Source organism: Myxine glutinosa, unplaced genomic scaffold (genome assembly GCF_964187855.1).
Source record: "Myxine glutinosa unplaced genomic scaffold, kmMyxGlut1.1 SCAFFOLD_890, whole genome shotgun sequence".
Classification (NCBI taxonomy): Eukaryota; Metazoa; Chordata; class Myxini; order Myxiniformes; family Myxinidae; genus Myxine; species Myxine glutinosa.
In genome coordinates this window covers 67911-95000 of record NW_027616985.1, presented here as the reverse complement: position 1 = coordinate 95000, position 27090 = coordinate 67911, and the positions used below count along the sequence as shown (strand labels likewise).

The 27090-nt window shown below is 44.5% G+C and overlaps 2 long non-coding RNA genes across 2 annotated transcripts in view; both read right to left on the bottom strand.

Annotated features, from left to right (window-relative positions):
- Positions 1-6758, bottom strand: part of LOC144889115 (uncharacterized) — a 62976-nt gene extending 56218 nt beyond the window's left edge. The window contains exon 1 of the long non-coding RNA XR_013621600.1: positions 6554-6758. This is a non-coding gene — a long non-coding RNA (uncharacterized LOC144889115). The remainder of the gene's footprint in view (positions 1-6553) is intronic.
- A 1916-nt stretch (positions 6759-8674) lies between these two features.
- On the bottom strand, positions 8675-25760 carry LOC144889113 (uncharacterized). Its single transcript, XR_013621599.1, has 3 exons — positions 25669-25760; positions 21052-21127; positions 8675-9024 (listed from the first exon to the last, which is right to left on the bottom strand). It is a non-coding gene; the product is annotated as an uncharacterized LOC144889113 (long non-coding RNA).
- Between the last annotated feature and the right edge of the window lie 1330 nt (positions 25761-27090).

Sequence of the window (27090 nt, the reverse complement as noted above, 5' to 3'; positions counted from 1 at the left end):
AACCTATTTAAAGTGTATGCACACATAACTAATAAAAAAAACGAAGAAATATCTCTCGGTAATTTCCTGAAACATATTTTACTTCCGGCTAATAATGTTGAATGAAATAAAAACGAAGAAATATATGTCGGCATCATTGTTGATGTTTTTGTGACGACTGTCATCAAACGAAAAAGTAATATATCTTAACGGAAAAGCAAAAGCGAATTTTTTATATATATCGACACATTGCCGTCGGTGTCATGTTGGGCGGTGTATGATACACCATGACGCGATTTAAAAAAATATATCTCTGCATTTTCCGGCGTGTGTGGAATGTTTGTGGAAAATTAAAGATTTCAAATAAACCTATTTAAAGTGTATGCGCACATAACTAATAAAAAAAACGAAGAAATATCTCTCGGTAATTTCCTGAAACATATTTTACTTCCGGCTAATGTTGAATGAAATAAAAACAAAGAAATATATGTCGGCATCATTGTTGACGTTTTTGTGACAACTGTCATCAAACGAAAAAGTAATATATCCTAACGGAAAAGCAAAAGCGAATTTTTAATATATATTGACACGTTGCCGTCGGTGTCATGTTGGGCGGTGTATGATACACCATGACGCGATTTTAAAAAATATATCTCTGCATTTTCCCGCGTGTGTGGAATGTTCTCAATTATTGCTGGCACCGAGTCTGAAACCATTGATAAAAATGAAATCATATGGTGAGTTAGATTGGAGATAAAGGCGTGAGAGAGACTCAATGGCCTTGAAGTTACAGGCGTTTGAAAATTCATTTCGTTCTATAAACGGCAACTTTCATCGGATTTTCTTCCAGTTTTTTTTCAACCGAGTCTAAAACTATGTTAGCGACTGTGAAAAATGAAATGATATATCGAATTTGATTTGAAATAAAACTGGGAGAGAGAGCAAGACACCACGGGCCTACAAAACAGGCCTCAAAGCTATGCGAGTTAATAAAATGGTGGATATTTGTTTATAATTATATGAAGCCACTCCCAGAATGGGTGGAGCTATGGGTGGAGCTACTCTGCAAACCGAGTAAGCCACACCCCGGACAGACACCCAACAGACAGACAGACAGAATCATCTACGGCTCTTATAATATAGATCATGAAATATTTACATTTTGTAGTCCATTGTATAATTTAAATAAACATAAATGCAAATTCCGCATTAGGAAAAAGTAAGTACACCCCTACATTTATCACGACTTCAAATACCTAAAATTAGAATCAGGTGCACCAGCTCAGGTGCAAATGATTACAACATCGTCAGAGAGGATCTTGGAGGAACCTGTCTTCTTTAAACCTCAGACATTTAGTTTGGTTTGCTCTTTGTTGTTGAAGTGTGCGGCGTCTCCATGCCTAGATCAAAAGAGCTCTCTGAGGCCTTCAGATAGAAGGTTATAGATGCCTACGAGTCTGGGAGGGATTTAAAAAGATCTCCAAACAATTTGAAATCAATCATTCGACTGTCCGGAAGATCATCTGCAAGTGGAGAAGATTCCAAACAACTGCCAACATGTTCAGGCCAGGCCGCCTCAGCAAGTTCAGCCAGAGAGCAGACCGCAAGATGCTGAAAGAAGTCTCTAAGAACCCCGGAATGTCATCACGGGACCTACAGGTAGCTCTTGCCACTGTTGATGTCAAAGTGCACGAGTCTACCATGAGAAAGAGGCTGTACAAATTTGATCTACATGGGAGATGTGCGAGGAGGAAACCTTTGCTGTCGAGAAAGAACATCAGGGCAAGACTAAAGTTTCCCAATGAACACATCGGCAAAGACCAGCACTTCTGGAACAATGTGCTCTGGACAGATGAGTCAAAGGTAGAGCTATTTGACCACAGTACCAGAAGACATGTTTGGCAAAAACCAAAGACAGCATTTGACCACACGAACCTGATACCAACTGTAAAGCATGGTGGTGTAAATATTATGGCCTGGGCAGCTCACCATCATAGAATCCACTATGAATTCTTCATTGTACCAGAGGGTGCTTGAGGATAATGTGAGGCCATCTGTCGGCAAGTTGAAGCTCAATCGAAGGTGGACCTTGCAACATGACAATGACCCTAAACATACCAGTAAATCAACCAAGTAATGGCTGAAAAGAAAGAAATGGAAGGTTCTGGAATGGCCAAGTCAAAGCCTGGATCTAAATCCCATCGAGATGTTGTGGGGGGATTTGGAACGAGCTGTGCATGCAAGAAACCCCTCAAACATCGCACAGCTGAAATAATTCTGCATGGAGGAGTGGGCAAAAATTTCTCCCAGTCGATGTCAGAGACTGGTAGACAGTTATAAGAAACGCCTACTTGAGGTTGTTTCTGCCAAAGGGGGCAATGCCACCTATTAGAGCCAAGGGTGTACTTACTTTTTCCACATGCGAAATTTGCATTTATGTTTATTTAAATTATACCATGGACTACAAAATGTAAATGTTTCATGATATTTGTTATACTAGGACGTGCCCGTACGTGGGTGCTTGCCCGTACGTGCGTGCAAAAAAACATGCGTGCAAACAACAACAACAAAAAAAAACTTTGAAACCACGTGGCAGTAACGACCACAGAACACCCCCCTCTATTTACATGAAATGGTTTGGTCCATTCGCAAAGCCAAAGCGAACGGCTTGCGAGTACGGTAGAACCCCCCCCCCCCCCCCCCCTCTATTTACATGAAATGGTTTGGTCCATTCGCAAAGCCAAAGCGAACGGCGAACGGCTAAATCGCCATAGCTCGGTAACTACTTCTCCGATTAATATGAAACCTTGAAAAGGCACATCCTCAGGTCCCCAGCAATATACCTGGCAAGTTTCAAGTATATCAGACCCGTGGTTGTCGAGAAACAGCGGTCACAGACAAACACACAGACACACAGACACACACACACACAGAGATTACTGGAATCATCTAGGGCATGCCCGTACTATATATATATCTAAAATTATATCCCCCCCCCCCCTCTATTTACATGAAATGGTTTGGTCCATTCGCAAAGCCAAAGCGAACGGCTTGCGAGTACGGTGACAATCCCCCCCCCCCCCCCCCTCTATTTACATGAAATGGTTTGGTTCATTCGCAAAGCCAAAGCGAACGGCTTGCGGAGTTTGGTAAATAAATCGCCATAGCTCGGTAACTACTTCTCCGATTAATATGAAACCTTGAAAAGGCACATCCTCAGGTCCCCAGCAATATACCTGGCAGGTTTCAAGTATATCGGACCCGTGGTTGTCGAGAAACAGCGGTCACAGACAAACACACACACACACAGACACACACACACACAGAGATTACTGGAATTATAGATAGATTATATCACCTTTATCTATTAATATTGTTGAAATGAAGATCAAATAGCTGAATGATGAAATATGTTGAAAAAGTCAAAACTTTATTTGGGGTGTACTTACTTTTTCACGTGACTGTATAGTGTATAATGCTCGCCGCCATTGGACTCTGCAGTAGTGGAAACGCGATTTCTGGAGTGATGAATCACACTCCACCATCTGGCAGTGCGACAGACGAATCTGGGTTTGGTGGATGCCAGGAGAACGCAACCTGCCCGAATGCATAGTGCCAACTGTAAAGTTTGGTGGAGGAGGAATAATGGTCTGGGGTTGTTTTTTCATGGTTCAGGCTGGACCCCTTAGTTCCAGTGAAGGGAATATTAATGCGATAGCATACAATGACATTCTAGACGATTGTGTGCTTCCAATTTTGTGGCAAAAATTTGGGGAAGGCCCTTTCCTGTTTCAGCATGACAATGCCCCTGTGCACAAAGCGAAGTCCATACAGAAATGGTTTGTCGAGATCGGTGTGGAAGAACTTGACTGGCCTGCACAGAGTCCTGACCTCAACCCCCATCGAACACCTTTGGGATGAATTGGAACGCTGACTGTGAGCCAGGCCTAATCACCCAACATCAGTGCCCGACCTCACTAATGCTCTTGTGGCTGAATGAAAGCAAATCCCCGCAGCAATGTTCCAACATCTAGTGGAAAGCCTTCCCCATTCCTCGTTTCCAAAGAAAATGTGAAATTGGCACCATCAGTTGTATATGTTGCTGTAAGTTCCTCGTTTATTGAAGATCGAAGCTCGTGATCACCAGTTATGTTTGGTGTCGAAGCATCCGAAAGAGAAATATTTTGTGTTTCACTTCAGTGTTCTCTGGCCCCCGAACAAATTTATGGTAAACATCTTGTCTGGTGGTACTGTATATGTGACAGGTTAAAGAGCAAAATCAATGTTTTCAAATAGCACAGTGGAACCTCAATGTGGCTGTAATGTCACGAGGTAATCGACATCAGGGGACCACCATTACTTTTGTGCATAATGCAGCTACTTACTGAATGATGATTTGGTTTCTTCAATTTGTTTTTTTGCTTTTAATGTGGCCTCTCCAACTTCTGTGCCATTTGTTGTTAGGAAGTCACAAGCAGGAAGTGTCATTACCCCACTCACGTGAAGCGGGTTATGCAATTGGTTCAAGGTTCATGTCCGTCCGTTTGTCTGTCTGTTCATCTGATTGGTTTATGATCGAGGAACAACTTCTGTAAATTGAATGTTATATTTTGAACACAAACCGGAACATGAACAGGAAAACAAGTATGCAATTTTGCCGTAATCTGGCTCTGAATTTGTCCTGACGGCAAATGCACAAAGAAGAGCGAGATAATATTTTGACTCCTTCTTCCTGCCTGCAATCAAACAAAATTGAAAATCATTCCAAACTGGAAAGTTACTGTTTTTAAGGACGTTACAAAGGACGAAAACCACAACATTGGGGTCATAATGGGTTGGGGAATGTGCTGGGATTGGGTTGGTTGATTGAGCATCTCCATCTCCTCAGAAATATCGCAAATATAACACGGCGCCTCAAATGGCCTCGCCTAGCAAAATTCCACTGACTGGCTTCTCGTGCCGACTCTGTATCTCACTAAAGGCAAAGAATGTAGGCGAGTTCCCGGCACCTTAAAACCAGGTGCTCTGGACGGGCTGAGCCCGTTAGCCTTGAATGGTTATCTGCCTATGAGAGGAGCAACTCTGATCTCAAACCATGGTCGGTGCTACTTGTAAGCCTTGAATGGAGATCTGCCCAGGAGAGAAACAACTTTGATTACAAACTTGGGTGGGTGGTACTCGTAAGCCTTGATTGGCAATCTGACTCGGAGAGGGACAACTCTGTTTACAAACCCGGCTGGGTGGTACTCGTAAGTCTTGATTGGCAATTTTTTTTGTATACTTCGTCGAGACTCGTATAAGCTGCCAAGGAGAGGGACAATTCTGATCTCAAACCCGGGTAGGTGGTACTCGTAAGCCTTGATCAGCAATCTGCCTAGAAGGACAACTCTGATTTCAAACCTGTGCGGGTTGAGCTCGTTAGCCTTAGTCGGCAGTCTACCAAAATGGGGATAGAGGCACTATTTTATGTTTTGAAGTGACGCAACCCAAGAGTTTATGTGCTTTCGCCTAGCACATTTGCATTCCACTGGCTACCTATATTTTTGTATCACTCTCCATCATCACCCAATTGTGCTATTTTCATGCTGTCAATGATAGTATTGATATGGCGTTGTCTTGATACCCAACTGCTGATATTATGGTCTTTGCTGACTTTAATGTTCAGCAGAAAGAATGGTTAGTTCACTCTAACAGCACAGATTATCCGGGTGTCAGTGCATTTAACCTTTCCATGTCGCATGACCTTACTCGGATCATTTCAGCTCCGACTCAAATTCCCGATCGAGTTCCTGATAAGAGGTATCTCTTTTATGTTGTTGTGTTCAAATCCTAGGGATTGTTCTGCAAAAATTATCTGGGAAATTCTGATATCAGCATGGAAGGTCAGGATTCTTATTCTTATTTTTATTTTTTTTGTATACAAGATCGAGGCTCGTGAAAGAGCTAACATGAATCACAAAAAAAGGGACACATAAAACATATAATAAGGGGAGCGGTAGACAAGATGGGGGGAGAAGGGGAAGCACACAAGCACAACATTTGAGAGCAGAAACATCGGGAGATCTGTGGGAGGGAGATGGCTTGGCGGTAGGAGACATGGGAAGGGGGAGGAGGGGTGGGTCTACACAATACACAAATTGTCTACACAATACACAATACCAGTGAGAATTTGCGTCCTCCTTCCCCCTTCCTCTACCCAAGACCACCAGCAAAGATAAAACACCCCTTTGCACTAATTGGAGTCATGCTGATCATATGTAGCAAGTCTGTGTGTAATCAGGCCAGAACTGTATGGGGGACAAGCCGACACACACACACACACACACACACACACACACACACACACACACACACACACACACACACACACACACACACACACACACACACACACACACACACACACACACACACACACACACACACACACACACACACACACACACACACACACACACACACACACACACACACACACACACACACACCCGGTGTGCAAGTTATAGTAAGGATTGCTTGAAGAATCATTTCATTAAAATACCTGCTGTCGATTTAGATACACCGCTTGTTTTACCTGTGGCTGTAGAGCTTGTAGATACGGGGTCAGTTGTTGTGGAGGTGTTGTTTGCTGAGGACGCTTGCTGAGGTGTTGTTTCAATTGTAGAGCTTGTCGTTCCTCCTGACGATGCAACAGCATGAAAAAATCATTAAACTTTGTGGGGATAATTTTAAAACTCAATGTTTTGAAAATGAATCCTCACATTTGGCCTGCTCGACTTCTGTTTGAAATATTTTGAGATGAGGGGGAAATACTGGATGGGGAGGACAAGGGGAAAATGCTTCTGTTAGGAATACTGGAGGAAAAGGGGGCTATATTTAACTGGGTGATTAAAAAACGCCAATATTCTGCACCGGAAAGTAGCGTCATCCCGTGAGAGTTAATGGGCCACGGGAATTGGGAGCAGACATTACATAAGCTGCGGGGGATTGTGGGGCGACACGGTTGAGAGTGAAGAGTGTTGGCCATGATGCTGTGAATGTTTGCACACGGCACCGCGTGTGGGGCAATCCGAACGGTAAGTATACTCGTGGTATTCATTGAAAAACATGATGGAGTATAAAGTAGCACCGTGTCATGTATGATTGAGGGAATGTTGTGCATAATGGCCGGATGGTTTCGGATCCGACGGCTGAGCACGTGTTGTTTGATGTTCCAGGGGGAGATTTTTGGACGAGAGTAGTGCTGGGTTGTGACGAGAAACAGCACGGGGTTTCTGTGAATAAATCAGAATTTTCTCCACCTATGATGATCGAAGTGCGTGCCAGGAGGTTGTTTTTTGACCCGGGGATTGTGCCCCCTTCCCTTGTGTCAGGCAATCCTCACTTTGAGCCTTTTACTTTTGCCTACTTTTGACTTTTTGATGTCCTTGTTTATCAGTCAACTATTTGGCTTTGTGGCGTTACCACAGTGTGACAGTGCCTTTGTTTTCACCATCAACTGTCGTTCATCCTGTCCATTAAACTGTCTGACAAAATAGCAAGGCTGGGATGCCTTGCATTCTTTTCTTGCTGATGTTCACTGGAACTCAATCCTTTATCATAACCCATCTGAAGCTGCCAAAGAAGTTAATGAGTGGATAGGTGTTGGTATACAACAACAACAACAACAACAACGGGCATTTTAAGGTCATTTTACCTGCTAGAGCGGGGGTTAGCCTTGTGGGCCCCATGCCAATCGTCTCCATTTTGCCGTACTTTCTGCATCTCCTCTTGTTAGCCCCCTTGCCCGCAATTCTTCTACCACCACCTTTAGCCAAGTCTTTCTCGGTCTTCCCCGTCCTCTACTTCCTTCTCCATTCATTTCCATCACTCTTCTCAACCAGTCACTTTCATTCTTCCTCAACACATGACCCAACCATCTCAACCTGTTTCTCTTCACAGCATCCATCGCAGGCTCTATTCCCCATTATCTTTCGCAATTCATCATTTGTCTTCCTCTCTCTCTCAACGATACTCCGCACATCCACCGAACCATTTGCATTTCCACCCTTTCCAGCCTTCGTTGCTGCTGTACATTCATTACCCATGTCTCGCTCCCATAAATCATAACACTTCTCACACATGCAGCATACACCTTTCCCTTCAGCTTCAACGACACTCCCCTCCTCATCAGCATGCCACTCAGTTCCCGAAACTTCTCACTCGAGCAACCGTTGCCGAATCTGATCCACCTTCTCCATTCAGCACATCTCCTGGGTAGCAAAATGTTTTCACACCTTCCACTTCACGCCATCTCCAACATCCAACTCAACATTTCCTCCAACTGCAGCTCCCTCTGTGTACACCTTACACTTGAATGTAGCTGCCACACTGGTTAATGACCCTCTCAGACCATCGGGAGATCTGTGGGAGAGCAGGGACATCGGGAGATCTGTGGGAGGGAGATGGCTTGGCGGTAGGAGACATGGGAAGGGGGAGGAAGGGTGGGTCTACACAATACACAATACACAAATTGTCTACACAATACACAATTACAGTGAGAATTTGCGTCCTCCCTCCTCCTTCCTCTACCCCAAGACCACCAGCAAAGATAAAACACCCCTTTGCACTAATCGGAGTCATGCTGATCATATGTCGCAAGTCTGTGTGTAATCAGGCCAGAACTGTATGGGGGAGAAGCCGACACGCGCGCGCGCACACACACACACACACACACACACACACACACACACACACACACACACACACACACACACACACACACACACACACACACACACACACACACACACACACACACACACACACACACACACACACACACACACACACACACACACACACACACACACACCCGGTGTGCAAGTTATAGTAAGGATTGCTTGAAGAATCATTTCATTAAAATACCTGCTGTCGATTTAGATACACCGTTTGTTTTACCTGTGGCTGTAGAGCTTGTAGATACGGGGTCAGTTGTTGTGGAGGTGTTGTTTGCTGAGGACGCTTGCTGAGGTGTTGTTTCAGTTGTAGAGCTTGTCGTTCCTCCTGACGATGCAACAGCATGAAAAAATCATTAAACTTTGTGAAGGATATTTTTAAAACTCAATGTTTTGAAAATGAACCCTCACATTTGGCCTGCTCGACTTCTGTTTGAAATATTTTGAGATGAGGGGGAAATACTGGATGGGGAGGACAAGGGGAAAATGCTTCTGTTAGGAATACTGGAGGAAAAGGGGGCTATATTTAACTGGGTGATTAAAAAACGCCAATATTCTGCACCGGAAAGTAGCGTCATCCCGTGAGAGTTAATGGGCCACGGGAATTGGGAGCGGACATTACATAAGCTGCGGGGGATTGTGGGGCGACACGGTTGAGAGTGAAGAGTGTTCGCCATGATGCTGTGAATGTTTGCACACGGCACCGCGTGTGGGGCGATCCGAACGGTAAATATACTCGTGGTATTCATTGAAAAACATGATGGAGTATAAAGTAGCACCGTGTCATGTATGATTGAGGGAATATTGTGCATAATGGCCGGATGGTTTCGGATCCGACGGCTGAGCACGTGTTGTTTGATGTTCCAGGGGGAGATTTTTGGACGAGAGTAGTGCTGGGTTGTGACGAGAAACAGCACGGGGTTTCTGTGAGTAAATCAGAATTTTCTCCACCTATGATGATCGAAGTGCGTGCCAGGAGGTTGTTTTTTGACCCGGGGATTGTGCCCCCTTCCCTTGTGTCAGGCAATCCTCACTTTGAGCCTTTTACTTTTGCCTACTTTTGACTTTTTGATGTCCTTGTTTATCAGTCAACTATTTGGCTTTGTGGCGTTACCACAGTGTGACAGTGCCTTTGTTTTCACCATCAACTGTCGTTCATCCTGTCCATTAAACTGTCTGACAAAATAGCAAGGCTGGGATGCCTTGCATTCTTTTCTTGCTGATGTTCACTGGAACTCAATCCTTTATCATAACCCATCTGAAGCTGCCAAAGAAGTTAATGAGTGGATAGGTATTGGTATACAACAACAACAACAACAGGCATTTTAAGGTCATTTTACCTGCTAGAGCGGGGGTTAGCCTTGCGGGTCCCATGACAATCTTCTCCATTTTGCCCTATTTTCTGCATCTCCTCGTTAGCCCCCTTGCCCGCAATTCTTCTACCACCACCTTTAGCCAAGTCTTTCTCGGTCTTCCCCGTCCTCTACTTCCTTCTCCATTCATTTCCATCACTCTTCTCAACCAGTCACTTTCATCCTTCCTCAACACATGACCCAACCACCTCAACCTGTTTCTCTTCACAGCATCCATCGCAGGCTCTATTCCCCATTATCTTTCGCAATTCATCATTTGTCTTCCTCTCTCTCAACGATACTCCGCACATCCACCGAACCATTTGCATTTCCACCCTTTCCAGCCTTCATTGCTGCTGTACATTCATTACCCATGTCTCGCTCCCATAAATCATAACACTTCTCACACATGCAGCATACACCTTTCCCTTCAGCTTCAACGACACTCCCCTCCTCATCAGCATGCCACTCAGTTCCCGAAACTTCTCACTCGAGCAACCATTGCCGAATCTGATCCACCTTCTCCATTCAGCACATCTCCTGGGTAGCAAAATGTTTTCACACCTTCCGCTTCACGCCATCTCCAACATCCAACTCAACATTTCCTCCAACTGCAGCTCCCTCTGTGTACACCTTACACTTGAATGTAGCTGCCACACTGGTTAATGACCCTCTCAGACCACTACAATTTTGATGAACCAACTCAGCGCACATTGTACATTGAATGGAGTTCACTCTGACACCCTTCCTGCACACAGCACATGGCCACTTCCTGGTTGTTTCCACCACACCACATGCTTTACCACTTCCCATCACCTTCGTTTTTCCGATATTCAACTTCAGACATTTTGTCTCCATACATTCCTTCCACTTGTTCATCTTCTCCTTCAGTCCATACATACTTTCCGCAATCAACACCAGATCATCTGCATACAACAACTCCCACGGTAAACCCTCCTTTACATTCCGAGCCAGCACCTCCATCACAGCTACAAATAGTAGTTGACTTAGTCCCGACCCCTGATGCACTCCCACCTTCACCTCAAACTCCACTGTTCCCGTCCTTCGTCCTTACAGCTGTGCGCGCTCTCTCGTGCATTGCCATTACTACTCTGATCAACCATTCCTCAACTCCCAACTTCCTCAATGCCCATGTCACTACTTTGTGTGGAACCCTATCGAATGCTTTCTCCAGATCAACAAACCCAAGAAACAACTTCTTCCTCTTCTCCATGTACTTCTCCTGTAACTGCCTTCCAATAAAAAGCGGGTCTGTCATTCCTCTTCCTGGCATGAACCCAAACTGCATTTCGTCGATCTTCACTTTCTTCCTTTTTCTCCTCTCCAACACCCTTTCCAACACCTTCATTCCATGGGCCAATAACTTTAACGCTCGATACGAGCCACAGTCCAGAGGGTCACCAATCCCCTTGTGTAGAGGGACGAGGATACTCAGTTCCCAATCCACTGGAATGCGACCTTCTTTAACCACCAGATTACAGATCTCAATCATTCTCTTCACACCCCCAAACTTCCCACTGCCTTCAACATATCTCCCACAACTCCTGTCGGCCCTCCTGCTTTTCTATTCCTCATTGCTTTTATCGCTTCCTCAACTTCCTTCTCAGTTATCTTCTCTGCTGATCATAAAACGGGGTTACTCTCGATGTTGCCATCTGTTACGGATTCGTCACTTCCGTTGTTGTGGTTCTTATCCACTGTAAACATTTTTGGTTCCATGTACTATTATTGTTATCGTTTAAGTGAAATGGAGATAACTGTTTTCAAAAGGTAAAAAAAATTAATGTTTTAAAAGAAACCGGAAACTGGATCGGGAACCGGACGAAGAAGAAGAGGAAGAAGAAGCGGAGCAAGTGAGGTCGAGAAGAGGCCGAGCTCCTTTGAGGTCTTGAGCAAACGCTGGCGAAAGGGGGGGTCATGAGTGAACTTTGGGTTTCCTGGGAAAGGGATTCCTGCGACAGAGTTGTTATCGCTGTGACAGATAAACCTGCGTGACAGGTTTTGCAGTCGATTCCGAAGAGAATCATTGGAGTGCAGTTACGCCTCGAGTACGGGCCCATTGGCCATTTTGCCTCGCGCCCGATTTCGCATCGCCCTGGGCTCTTCACCTCGCTTCAACGATTTCACCGCATCCAGACGTTAACCTGTGTGTAACGTGTTTGTGGTTCGCCGTTTGTGTTTGCGGAATAATTGTGTGTGTAACGTGGATTTTGAGTGGGAATTTGCGGTTCGCCGTTTGGGAGCCGTTGAATGTCCATACCCGAAGGTATGATTTCCCAGTCGCCTCTTGAGGGTACCTTTGCCCATCTTTGGCAGTGTGACTGTCACCCGAACGGGATTCTGGTCTCGATACGACATCGTTCTGACGATCACTGGAGCGTGGATCGACTTTGGCTTGAAGCCGGGGCAGAGACATTGGGAATGTTCTTTTCGCTCACTTGGAGCACAGTGAGTTATATTTTACGAAACTGATGGTACCATCATAGGAATGATATATTGGTTGTACAATTGATTAATATTGTTATTGTGCTGTTATTCTTGTGTGACCTTAATACAATACTTGTTTGTTGGTAACAATTGGTGTGGTTTCACCATTGATCTTTGACAAACAGAATAACACATCTTTCTGCCGTGACTCCTCTCGGGGCTCGGAGGTAAACCGTGACCCGGGTTTAGGGAGGAGCATGTAACAGAAATTGGGGGCCCGTCCGGGATAGAATTCCCTAACATTCCCAAATTTGGAATTTTCTAATATTCCCAAATTTTTCAAAAAAACAAATTGGATTTTTTTTTGTGTGTGAAGGTTAACAGGTGCTAACTGATAGTCACCATGGTGTTTGATGCAGAAAAGTTTGTGGCGTCCCCTAATGAGGCACAGTTCCAGGCGTTAAAAAGATCGGAACTCATGATATTGGCCAAATATTTTAACTTGGAGGTCCGAGTTAGTATGAAGAAAGCAGAGATGCAGACATTGGTGGTGGAGTCTTTAGTGGGACAAGGAACATGGGAAGAGGTGGCCTTGGATTGGTTACCAGAGGAAAAAGGAAATGTGGAGCTCCGGAGAATGGAGATGCAACTGCAAAGCCAGGAAAGGTTAGAAGAGAGAAGAGCCGAGGAAAGAGCAGAGGAAAGGAGAGCCGAAAGGGAGTTAAAGGAACGGGACATGGAGTATCAGAAGGAACTTAAACTCAAGGAGCTGGAATTACTGGGAGAACGGAGAGAAGTGGTATCCATGCCGGCTAGTTCGACAACTAGTCAGAACACTTGGGATGTTGGTAGGCATGTGAGGCTGGTTCCACCCTTCAATGAAAAGGAGGTAGCCAAGTTTTTTTTACATTTTGAGAAGGTGGCTCAAATGCTAAAATGGCCTGTAGGGTCCTGGACTATGTTAGTGCAAAGTGTTCTGGTGGGTAAAGCTCAAGATACATTTTCGGCTTTACCGATTGACCAATGTGCAGATTATGAGAAAGTGAAGAAAGCCATTCTCAAAGCCTATGAATTGGTCCCTGAAGCTTACCGACAAAAATTCAGGAATGCCAGGAAGAGGAAGAGTGAGACCCATGTGGAGTTTGCCAGAATGAAGGAAACTATGTTTGATAGGTGGTGTGACTCGAAGGAGATTGGAAAAGACTTCAACCTGTTACGACAATTGATCTTTGTGGAGGAATTCAAACAGTGTGTCCACGTGGACATTAAAGTACATCTGGATGAAAATAAAGTACCAGAGTTGTATGAGGCAGCAACCGTAGCAGATGACTTTGCCTTGACACACAGGATGGGGTTCCACAAACCTAACTTCCCGCCTAGAGTTAGCCAGGGGAGTTACGGAAAATCAGGTTCGGAGAACAAATTTTCATGGAGGCGGTCTAGAGAGGACCATGGTGACAAATCTGATACTGCGACTTTTAGGGATCAGAAGACTGCAGTTCCAAGACATACCTATCTTCCGGGGGGCCCGAGGCAGACCACGAGTTTTTCCTCCGGGCCTACTTGCGCTTTTTGCAAGAAACCTGGACATTTGATGTCCCAATGTTACGCCCTGAAAAGGAAAAATCGGGAGCGGAGTCAAACTAGTGCAACTCCGAATGCATTGGCCAATGCGAGAAATCGTCCTTGGAGGACAGTGCCTTGTGAAGGTTCCCATGCCAAAGTTACGGCATCACAGAACGACCTTGTCCAAGAGGGTTACAAACCTTTTATTTCAGAGGGGTTTGTGTCACTGGATGGGGACTTAACGAACCAAAGACCTGTTAGGGTATTGAGGGAAACAGGAGCACATCAATCTTTGATGCTTGAAGGCATTTTGCCATTGTCAGAGAAGACGGCAACTGGTGTTAGTGTTCTTTTACAGGGGGTTGGTGGCTATGTTAAAGCTCCTCTTCATGTCATCCATTTGAAGTCTGATTTGGTGTCAGGACCGGTCACCGTAGGTTTACAAGCCACTCTTCCTGTCAAGGGACTCTCTTTTCTTATCGGGAATGATTTGTCCGGTGGTCAAGTTTCTGGTAATCCGATGTTGGTTGAAGAGCCCAGTATGGAAAATAACACAGCACAGTTAGAGCAGGAGATTCCGGGTATCTTTCCATACTGTGCCGTGACTCGTGCTATGGGTAGGAAGCGCTCTGAAGAGAAGGAGAAGGAAGGTGATGTGGATTTGGGTTCCTTAGCGATATTGGAGGAAAAGTCTGGAAGAGATAATAGGAAAGGGAGTGACATCAAGGAACCGAAGGAAAAGGTGGCATCTGGATCAAAAGAGGAAATGGAGTGTCCCTCGGAGACATCTGGGAACGAGGTTGAACAAATGGTGCTGGTCCGAAAGAGACTTGTTGAAGAACAACACAGAGATTCGGAGCTCCGGAGTTTTATTGATAAAGCCATCACAGAGGAAGAGGCTATGAAGATACCTGTTGGTTACTTCATGAAAGGGGAAATACTCATGAGAAAATGGAGACCACCAGAGGTGCCAGCAAATGATGAGTGGAAAGTTCATTACCAACTTGTGGTGCCACCGCCGTACCGGAAGGAGATATTGAGTTTGGCGCATGAGACACCTTTGGCCGGGCACCTTGGAGTGAACAAGACACGTGACAGAATATTGGTACATTTTTTCTGGCCAGGATTGCGACGTGATGTGGTGGAGTTCTGTAAATCTTGCCATTCTTGCCAGCTGGTGGGAAAACCTAATCAGAAAGTCCCATCCGCAACTTTAAAACCAATTCCAGCTGTTGAAGAGCCATTCAGCCGAGTCATTATTGACTGTGTCGGCCCTTTACCTAAAACTAAGGCTGGACATCAGTATTTGCTGACCATCATGTGCGCTTCCACAAGGTTCCCAGAGGTAGTGCCTCTTAGAAAAATTACTGCGGCAGTTATTGCGAAGGCCTTGATTAAATTTTTCACTTTGGTTGGCCTACCTAAGGTCATCCAGTCTGATCAGGGTTCCAATTTCATGTCAACGCTTTTTCAGCAAGTGGTACACCTGTTGGGAGTGGAGCAAGTAAGATCAAGTACTTACCATCCCGAGAGCCAAGGGGCCTTGGAAAGGTTTCACCAGACATTGAAGAATATGATCAGAACGCATTGTTTTGAATGTGACAAGGATTGGGATGAGGGAATACCCTTATTGTTGTTTGCTACGAGGGAATCTGTTCAGGAGTCATTGGGATTCAGTCCTTTTGAACTTGTGTTTGGACACGCAGTGCGAGGACCGTTGAAATTGGTGAAAGAACAGTGGCTACAGGAGGAGTCGCAGTCAACAGTGGTGGAGTATGTGTCAACGGTTAGGCACAGATTGGCAAAGGCTTGTGAAGTTGCGAGAAGAAACATGAAAGTGACACAGGATAAAATGAAAGTGAGACATGACAAGAAATCTCAAATGAGAAATTTCAGTCCTGAGGACCGAGTGTTAGTGTTGCTTCCTGTTCCAGGTCAGCCACGACAGGCTAGATATTTTGGTCCCGATGCAATCGAAAGGAGGGTTAATGAAACAGATTACGTGGTGACAACTCCCGACCGATAGAAAAAGTGGCAGCTGTGTCATGTCAACCGACTGAAGAAATATTATGAGAGGAAGCCTGTGGAAAAAATGGTTCCTGTCTCACCTGTCGTGCCTGTAGTCGGAGTGCAAGATAATCCAGAGGTTGAGGCCGGTGTGAAGTTTGATAACTTTGATGACCAGGCTTGTCCCAGATTGACGAACACGGAAGTGTTGAGCAATTTAGATGAGAAACTAGGTCATTTGACGAGGGAACAACAAGGACAACTATCCAGCCTAATTTTTGAGTTTGCACATTTGTTCACAGATGTACCTGGTCGTACTCACCTGGTATATCATGATATTGAGGTGGGGGAAGCCACTCCTGTGAAGCAACACCCCTATCGGATGAACCCTGTGAAGATTGAGTATCTTCGGAAGGAGGTTCAGTATATGTTGGAGAATGACATCATCGAACCAAGCAGCAGTGAATGGAGCTCACCATGTGTGTTGGTTCCAAAACCCGATGGCAGTTTTCGCTGTTGTACGGATTTAAAACGGGTTAATGCAGTGACCAGGACCGACTCATATCCCATCCCAAGGATTGATGACTGTATTGATAGAATAGGCCCAGCTAAATTTGTAACTAAATTTGAATTGCTGAAAGGGTATTGGCAGATTCCTCCTACTGATAGAGCCATGGAAATCTCGGCTTTAGTCACACCAAATGGGTTGTATCAGTACAATGTTCTTCCCTTTGGATTGAAAAACGGGCCTGCTACATTTCAACGGCTGATTAATAAGCTCATTGCAGACCTTGAGGGGGTGGAGGCTTATCTGGATGATGTCATCATCCACACCATGACCATGGAAGATCATATTAAACAAATTCATGCATTTTTCAAGAAACTGACCGAGGCAGGGTTGACCATCAACTTATCTAAGAGTGAGTTTGTAAAAGCACAGGTGGTGTTCCTGGGTCATGTAGTAGGTCAGGGTCAGGTGCAACCGGTGACAGCCAAGATAGAAGCCATTGATCGCTTCCAAGTTCCAAAAGGGAAGAAGGAGCTTATGAGATTCTTGGGTATTGCTGGTTGGTACCGGCGGTTCTGCAGGAATTTTTCTGATGTGGTAGCCCCTTTGATGAATTTGATGAGGAAAGAGACCAAGTTTGTTTGGGATGAGAAATGTCAAGCTGCCTTTGCCCACATCAAAGTGATATTAATGAGCTCTCCTGTCCTTGCAGCCCCGGATTTTCAAGAACCATTCAAGTTGGCCATTGATGCAAGTGATGTGGGGGCTGGGGCAGTTCTATTGTAGGAAGATGGTGATGGCGTGGATCACCCGGTGTGCTACTATTCGAAAAAGTTTACCAAACATCAGGCAAATTATGCCACCGTGGAAAAAGAGACCCTTGCTCTCCTGCTAGCGCTTCAGCATTATGAGGTGTATCTTGGAACTACTACCTTTCCCATAAAAGTCTTCACTGATCACAACCCCTTAACCTTCATTCAAAAAATGAAAAATAAAAATCAGAGGTTGATGAGATGGAGTTTGGCTTTGCATGAGTTCAACTTGGAAATTGAACATGTAAAGGGCAGGGATAATGTCGTTGCTGATGCTTTATCCAGAGTGAATTAACTTTGGAAATTCCTGTAGGTTGTTTGGATGTTTTGTTGCTTTATTCTGGGGAATATTAATTATTGTTGCTCACGTGAATTGATCATTTGGGTGTGAGTTTTACTTTTGCTTGTTAAAAGGGTTTTTGCATGAAAAGAAAGTTTTCACTATGTTCAAACTTTCTTTCTTGAGGGGGGGGAAGTGTTACGGATTCGTCACTGTCACTTCCGTTGTTCTGGTTCTCATCCACTGTAAACATTTTTGGTTCCATGTACTATTATTGTTATCGTTTAAGTGAAATGGAGATAACTGTTTTCAAAAGGTAAAAAAAATTAATGTTTTAAAGGAAACCGGAAACCGGATCGAGAACCGGACGAAGAAGAAGAGGAAGAAAAAGCGGAGCAAGTGAGGTCGAGAAGAAGCCGAGCTGCTTTGAGGTCTTGAGCAAACACTGGCGAACGGGGGGTCATGAGTGAACTTTGGGTTTCCTGGGAAAGGGATTCCTGCGACAGAGTTGTTATCGCTGTGACAGATAAACCTGCGTGACAGGTTTTGCGGTTGATTCCGAAGAGAATCATTGGAGTGCAGTTACGCCTCGAGTACGGGCCCGTTGCCATTTTGTCTCACACCCGATTTGCAATCGCTCTGGGCTCTTCACCTCGCTTCAACCATTTCACCGCATCCAGACGTTAACCTGGTTTGTGTGTGTAACGTGGATTTTGAGTGGGAATTTGCGGTTCGCCGTTTGGAAGCCGTTGAATGTCCATACCCGAAGGTGTGATTTCCCAGTCGCCTCTTGAGGGTACCTTTGCCCATCTTTGGCAGTGTGACTGTCAACCGAACAGGATTCTGGTCTTGATACGACATCGTTCTGACGATCACTGGAGAGTGGATCGACTTTGGCTTGAAGCCGGGACAGAGACATTGGGAATGTTATTTTCGCTCACTTGGAGCACAGTGAGTTATATTGTACAAAACTGATGGGACCATCATCGGAATGATATATTGGTTGTACAATTGATTAATATTGTTATTGTGCTGTTATTCTTGTGTGACCTTAATACAATACTTGTTTGTTGGTAACAATAGGTATGGTTTCACCATTGATCTTTGACACACAGAATAACACATCTTTCTGCCGTGACTCCTCTCGGGGCTCGGAGGTACACCGTGACCCGGGGTTTGTGGAGGAGCACGTAACACATCCCATTCATTCTCTGCATTCAACAGCATTTCCATATATCTCTTCCATCTTCCTTTAATTCTATCTGGGGCCACAACGATTTGTCCCACTTTATCCTTCAAAAAACTCACCCTCATCACAACGCACCTCTCTTTCGCTATCTGCTATGCAATCCTGATTACCGCTCTCTGACCCTCTTCCAAATCCATGCGTTCTCCGAACATTTTCCTACCTCTTTCTTTGCAGCCTTATAACTTTCATGTCCTGCCTTTTCTGCCCCCGTACCCTTCGCTTTCTGTCACTCCTTGAACTTCTTCCTCTACCTTCAACTGTAATACCTTCAACTGCAAGGATAAGTGAGTTGAGTGGGCAGAGGAGGAAAAAACTATGTATTTTGAGCCACAGGTTGTGACCACAGTGTGGTCATTCTTGTTACCCTCGCCAGAGGAGAGGGTATTGCATTTGAGTCCGTTTCTTACTTGGCAAAAAAAAAAATTGACAAGTATGTTGATCACTCCGGTTTGTGTGTTTGTTTGTTTGTTCGCTCACTTATACTTGCGTACAGGTCACAATTTTAAACCAATCTTCACGAAACCTCACCAAATGGTAGAGTGCGTGGTCCGACAAAATCCTATATATTTTTGAGGTCAAAAGGTCAAAAGGCCAACATAGGCCAAAAGTCAACCACTTTTCTCGAATTTCTAAAATCCTCAATTTTCATCTGATTGACTTGAAATCTGAATAAGATTTGCATATCAGCTTCGTGAAACCAACCACCAACTATTTTTGAGGGCAACATAGGCCAAATTTCTAAAATTGTCAATTTTCATCCGATCAACTTAAACTTTGAAAACGATTTGCATATCAGGTCACTGAATTGAACCACTAATTAATTTTGAGGTCAAAAGGATGCTCCACTGAGTGCCATGCTACTTTGTTCTGTTTTGCCAAGTGTCGCACTTTGAGTGATTTTTCAATATAACATCGATATATTTTATTATATATTATATTATAGATATATTATTTGTGAATCTTTTTTGTTCAATAATTATGATGAAATTTTCAGTAAATCGTATTAATGTGGTTGAAGAATACAGTGCTATTTTTTGTTGCTAACTTTCTATTTATTCACGCAATATAAGGTTTTATTGTACTTTTTTACTGAGCACGGCTAACCCCCGCTCTTGCAGGGAAAATAATAATAATAATAATAATTCATTTATTTTGTATAGCGCTTTTCCAGAAGCCCAAAGGCGCTTTGACAGAGTGGCAAACATAATGCATAACAATACATGAAAACAACATGAACACAACAAAAAATGGCCTTAAAATGCATGTTGTTGTTGTTGTTACTCACATTCATTGAGAATAGGCAGCGATTACATAAAGCAACATCATGCAGTACAGGGTTTGAGTCCATTTGATGTTCAGTCCATTACTCTCAAAATTATTGAGTTTGACAAAATATTTTGCATTTACATTTTCATCCATAGTGGAGCTTAAGTGCACTACTCACAATAAGTTAGGGATATTGTGGGAGTGAGTTAATTTTTTTTTATATGGGTTACGTATTGAAATCAAGAATGCTGTGTTTTTTCACACTCATTAATAACCATAGAATTAGGACCAACAACTTTTTTCAACATAATTAATACACAAAATCAACCACACCGAAGAACCTGCCAATATCCCTAACTTATTGTGAGTAGTGTAACAAAATGGTAAAAGGAAAAGCAGTGAAGCAAAGACTTTCAAATTGAGAAAAATGTTATTGTGAGGTTTATATAAAGTACATATGAGGGCATTCAAAAGCTTAGAGACACGAGATTATACTACTTACAAAAGCAGCTTAAATTTTTTCTGTATTTTTGAACATATAAGTATGTATAATTTGCCAGTAATTGCTTTTTCTTATGAACAATAACCATGCATGTATTGGAAAATACAAAAATATGTTGGTATTTGTTGGCCTATTGCATCTCATTCTGAAAATTTTTCAATCACCCACATAAAAGTGGGATGGACAACATCACATTTTAACTTATCTTCATTCCCAGATGTATTAGTCTCAAGAGAAAACAAAAACGCTTCATGCTGATGCTGAAAAACGAAAACAATTATCATAAAATAAAACGTCAATACAATTTTATCATCTCCATTTGTGTGTCTCAAAGTGCTTGCATATACTCTTTTAAAACTTCAAACCTGGATCCAGAGAAGCCACAGGAATCCCCGCCTGGAACCATGGACTCTCGACTCTCTCTGCCCTTTGGGTCTCATTCTGAAGGTGAAAGAGACCTATAATATGAGAAATATCTCTGTCGGCAGGTGCTATAGTAAGGTACCACTTGGCACAGTGAACGTTGCCTTGTGATGTGTTGCAAGAGAAGTACTCAGGTTAAGAGGGATTTCAACCTTCACACTCACAAGTCAGGTTTTACTTCAAACAGGGCGTTTTTCTTAAATTCAAGAGACATGCAAATACAGCCATCATGTATTTTGTAATAACTACCTGCAGGGCAGAATAGTTTCAGCCAGTGTAATATCACCTCCAAGTTTTATAAATATAGCCAGGGGGCTGCATACCATGGCTTACTCTTCAAAATGCACAGAGTTGATATTGTGATGGCCATCTGCAAATGCCAGTGACAACGATATCATTGTGCTCCCTAAAGTACATCGTATTCATTGGTGAATCGCTTTGTCTGCAAATTTACAGGATGGTAGTTTATAGTTGGGTTGGAAATGGAACCCAGAGCAGACAGTGCAAAGGTGAGTATGCTCCCCCTGAACTATCATTCATTCACAAAGTATGAAGAGATTTAAAAATAAAAAAGCTCATTAAAAAAAGTCTTAGAAGTCTTTTTAAAACCAAATAAAAATGATACATTGATCTTTAGCTCATGGAGGAATTTGTTCTTTTGTATATCAAATGCAGGACAGGCATCTGTAAACATCAATCTACTTTTATAGGAATTACACACAAGGAACCATTCGGCCCATCATGCCTGCACTAACCAACCCCAATATCGTTACCCACCCACACATAAGCTACCTACCATCCGCACAAGCCAATATCCTCATATCCCTCTATCTCCATTGCATCTAGGTACCTAACCAAATCCCACTTAAACCTATCCACCCCCTCTGCTGCCACTACCTTTCCTGGGAGACCATTCCATGCATTAATCACTCTCCGACTGAGACGCCTGCCTCAAAACTGTCCTAACTCTCATCTTCTTTAATCTCAAGCTATGGCCCCTGGACCAAAAACATTGTTAATTCTGCTGAAACACTTCACTGCACCAATCTGTCCACACCCTTCATTATCTTAAACATCTCCACCTGATCTCCTCGCAGTCACCTTCTTTCCAATGTATAAAGTCCAGTCTCCTTCAACTGCACCTCAGAGCAAGCTCAAGCTAACTATTGAATCCATCAAGTTTTTGACGCTGTATCCTCTCTATGGCAGGAAATTCCTATATAGTGCTAAAAGATTCAAAACTCCCATCACCCCTCCCTTTCAAATATCCCCTCTCACCCCTCCTCCTCAAAGTTGCCTCTTAACTGCTCCACAGAGATGACCCCTCCCATCTTCCTCTCTCTCCCTTCCATCACATACTTCCACCTCCTCCAACCTTCGACTTTGCTCTGCCCCCCCCCTCCCCACCCCCCCTCAAACAACCCCTCACTGTGCCTCATCCCATCACCATCAAACCTTTTCTCCTCCTCCTCCTTACCTCTGTGTCCTTCTCTCCTGACAAGGTGGATAAGTTTTTGTCAAACTTCGACGATGATTCTGCAACTGGACCAGACGGCTTCAGCCCATGTGTCCTAAAATCTTGCTCTGCTGCTCTTTCACACCCTCTCTCTGTTCTCTTCAGACGCTGTCTGTTCATGCAAAAACAGATCCTTGCAACTACAAACCAATCAACCTGCTCCCAATAATCAGCAAGGTCATGGAATAAGTCATCACTTCTGACATCAAATCCTTCCTCTTCTCCAATGGCTTGATCTCGGATCATCAATTTGGTTTCAGGCCAGGTCACTCTATTCTGGACATGCTGCTCCTGCTGTCTCAGCATTGGATAGAGGTCCTCAATGCCAAAAAGGATATCAGAGCTGTCTCCCTTGACATATCACATGCCTTCGATACGGTCGGGCACCCCGCTCTGCTCACCAAACTATCCTCCGATGGTATCCATGGAAATCTCCACGCATGGCTTGCGGACTTCCTCTCTGGTCGTAGTCAACGTGTGGCCCTGAATGGATTTCTCTCATCTCCCCTTCCTGTTCAGGCTGAAGTTCCCCAGCGCAGTGTTCTGGGCCCTGTGCTTTTTCTGGTCTTCATCAATGATCTCTCCGACTCTCTGGAAAATCCTCTCTATCTCTTTGCTGATGACCCCACTATCTGCTGCACCATTCCTCATCCCTCAGATCGACAGTCTGCAGCCTCCTCACTCTCTGCAGACCTGGACAAAATCACAGAATAGTCAAACAAGTGGAACATGTCTTTCAATCCTGACAAATCTCACACTCTTACGATGTCTCTCCGAAAAGACAGACTGGCCAACCCTCCCATGTACTTTCTCAACAATCCTCTCCAAGAAGTTCTGTCACTCAAGCTTTTGGGTCTCACTATCTGCCATAATCTTTCCTGGGAAAAGCACATTTCCAAGCTGGCCTTCAAAGCCAGTCGCCGACTGGGCGTCCTCCGTCATGCAAAGTCCTTCCTTGGCACACCTGAGCTCCTCACCACATACAAGGCTTTCATCCGCAGCTCAATGGAGTACTGCTCTCCCCTCTGGGCTGGTGCTCCTGCCTCACACCTAGCTCGGCTTCACACTGTTGAAACCAAAGCTTTCAGAATCATTGGAATCTCCCGTGATGAAGCTGATTGTGAGGGCTTTTCACTCACTCACCGCAGGCAGGTCGGTGGTCTTTTTGTCTTCTTCCGACTCCTATCCGGCCTTGCTCCCCCAGCTCTATCTGTGCTCTGTCCCCCAAATATTCCTGCAGTTCACACAAGATCTGCCAGCAACTCTCTTCTGGTGAAATTGCCAAAATCAAGACTCTCTGCTCACCTTCACTCTTTCATTCCTCTTTACTCCCACCTCTGAAACAAACTCCCTCACTCTCTTCAATCCCACTCCTCCTTCCAGGTCTTTAAAACAGCTGTTCACCACCATCTCTTATCTTCCCCCATCCAAAACCTTGATCTTTTCTACCCCCGTTAATTCACCCCAGATCCACTTTTTCGAAATACCAACTTCTTTCCTGGAAGTCCTCGTAGTGTCCATGTGTTTTACACCTCCCCCACCCCCTTCCCATGCCTACTCCACCCAAGCCCTCTCCCTCCCACAGATCTCCCGATGTCCCTGTTCTCGACTGTTGTACTTGTGCGCTTCCCTCTCTGTCCCATCTTGTCTTCCACTCCCTTTATCATATGTTTTGTGTCCGTTTGTTTTTTTTGTGATTAATGTTAGCTCTTACACGAGCCTCGATCTTCTGTGCAAAATAAAATAAAATAAAATAAATGTCGTCAACCTCTAAAAACCCATCAACCTCTCCCTCCCAAACCAAAGGGTCAATTCTCTCCCCACTCCAAGCCTTCAAAACATCCACCACAACTCATAAATCCCCTCTCCCCCACCTCCACCGAATTCCCTCAGCCTCCACACCCCTAAAGCCTCAACCTCCCCCTCCCAAATCTGTCCCATTTTTGCTCTTCCCTTCCTCACCCTCCCAAACCCAACCCTGGTCTCTCCTCCTCACCGTCCTCACACTTATAAAAGCAAACATGCATTCCCACATCGAAACAGTGGAATATTTAATGCTTTTCCCTCACCTATTGTACCATGCTATCATGGACCTCACATACACCAGTCATGGTCGTCTGTCCTATTCATAATCCTGCGAGATATGCAGAAACCCTGTAACAATGCAACTCTCCAGCGACAATGAGCAAGCAAATTGTCATTACATTTTCAATCCCATTACCCTCTTAAACATTTTTTTGCTGTTATGGCGGTTGTTATTGCTTTGTTGAATTGAAAGAAAAATAAATGTATTCACACTTATCATTGCAAAGGCATTGTAGACATACCTGTTACCTGGCATCTTGTAATGGAAATTATTCAATGACATAGCAAGTTTGACCTTTTTGGGGAAAATGTTTCAAAAATAGCATTGTGGAAATGCCTTCTGCTCGGCTTAAGATTGTATAGCTTAGCAATAGGTATTTCCATGGTGCACGTTTAACTTATGCCTGATGTAATTTAATTGTGATATAGGATTATGCATAAATAGAGCGTAGAGAGCTGTCGTCTTTCCTCCCTCATGTCTTTCCTAAAACCTCTTTTCCCTTCAATCCATTACTCATGTTTTCCTTTGTAATGTGTCTTATCTGTCCTTTTGTTGTGGAAATTGGCCTCGCAACACTGTGAAGGCACAAGACTTGGTATGTAGGCGTGGGTTTGGGCGCACCTTGATTGACAGGCCGAATCGTCCATTGGTGCGGGGCCGACAAGGCGGGGTTGTTGTTGTTGTTGTTTCGTATGCAGGCTGTGGCTGCTGATTGCATCATTTTCTGGAAGCGTGGCTGTGCCACTGATGCAGCCACTGTTACCAGTAAGCTGGTACTCATTTTGGATGATTGGCTGAGTCAACCCACCTGGTGTTATTTCAACAGCATGTGGGGCTCGAATCAAAGACCTTAAGATCTTGGGCCAGCCAGTTTAACCGTTAAGCCAACACCAGGCTTACAAGGTGGGGTTACATCACAGGATGGGGTGTCGTGTGAGCCTACAAAAGGCTGTGCACCTGTCCCAGTAGAGTTTTGAGGATTCAAGCACGTCCAGTGCAGCGGCGAGATTGCAGTTCAGGTTGTTTTTCCTGGCTTGAGCTTGTAGTTTGTGATTCCTTGCCCCTGTTTCGTTCCACGGACCGCTTGATGCTGGTCCAACTCAGGCCGTTTCAGCTGTCAACCAAAGTTAGGGGTAAGAGACTTTTTTTTTTTTTTTTTTTTTTTTATACAAGATCGAGGCTCGTGAAAGAGCGAACATTAATCACACAGAAAGACAAACCGACACATAAAACATATAACATAGGGAGCGGTAGACAAGATGGGGAGAGAGGGGGAAGGACACAAACACAACATTTGAGAGCAGGGACCGAGAGACATGGAGACATCGAGAGATCTGAGAGAGGGCGAGGGCTTTGGGGGGGGGGGCGTGGGAAGGGGGCAGTGGGAGAGGTATAAAACATATGGACACTGCCAGGACTTCCAGGAAAGAAGTTGGAATTTCAAACAAGGTGGATCTGGGGTGAATTAGCGGGGGTAGAAAAGATCAAGGTTTTGGATGGGGGAAGATAAGAGATGGTGGTGAACAGCTGTTTTAAAGACCTGGAGGGAGGAGTGGGATTGAAGGGAGTGAGGGAGTTTGTTCCAGAGGCGGGAGAAAAGAGGAATGAAAGAGTGAAGGTGAGCGGAGAGCCGAGATTTCGGCAGTTTAACCATCAGAGGGTTGCTGGCAGATCTTGTGCGACCTGTAGGAATATTTGGGGGACAGAGCACAGAGAGAGCTGGGGGTGCAAGGCCAGAGAGGAGTCGGTAGAAGACAGAAAGACCACCTACCTGCCTGCGGTGAGTGAGTGAAAGGCCCTCAGAGATAGCTTCATCGCGGGAGATTCCAATAATTCTGAAAGCTTTGGTTTCAACAGCGTGAAGCCGAGCTAGGTGTGAGGCAGGAGCACCGGCCCATAGGGGAGAACAGTATTCCATTGAGCTGCGGATGAAAGCCTTGTATGTGGTGAGGAGCTCAGGTGTGCCGAGGAAGGACTTCGCACGACGGAGGATGCCCAGTCGGCGACTGGCTTTGGAGGCCAGCTTGGAAATGTGGTTTTCCCAAGAAAGATCATGGCAGATAGTGAGACCCAAAATCTTGAGCGACAGAACTTCTTGGAGAGGATTGTTGAGAAAGTAGATGGGAGGGTTGTCCAGTCGATCTTTTCGGAGAGACATAGTAAGAGTGTGAGATTTGTCAGGATTGAAAGACATGTTCCACTTGTTTGATCAGTCTGTGATTTTGTCCAGGTCTTCAGAGAGTGAGGAGGCAGCAGACTGCCGATCTGAGGGAAGAGGAATGGAGCGGCAGAGAGTGGAGTCATCAGCAAAGAGATAGAGAGGATTTTCGAGAGAGTCAGAGAGATCATTGATGAAGACCAGAAAAAGCACGGGGCCCA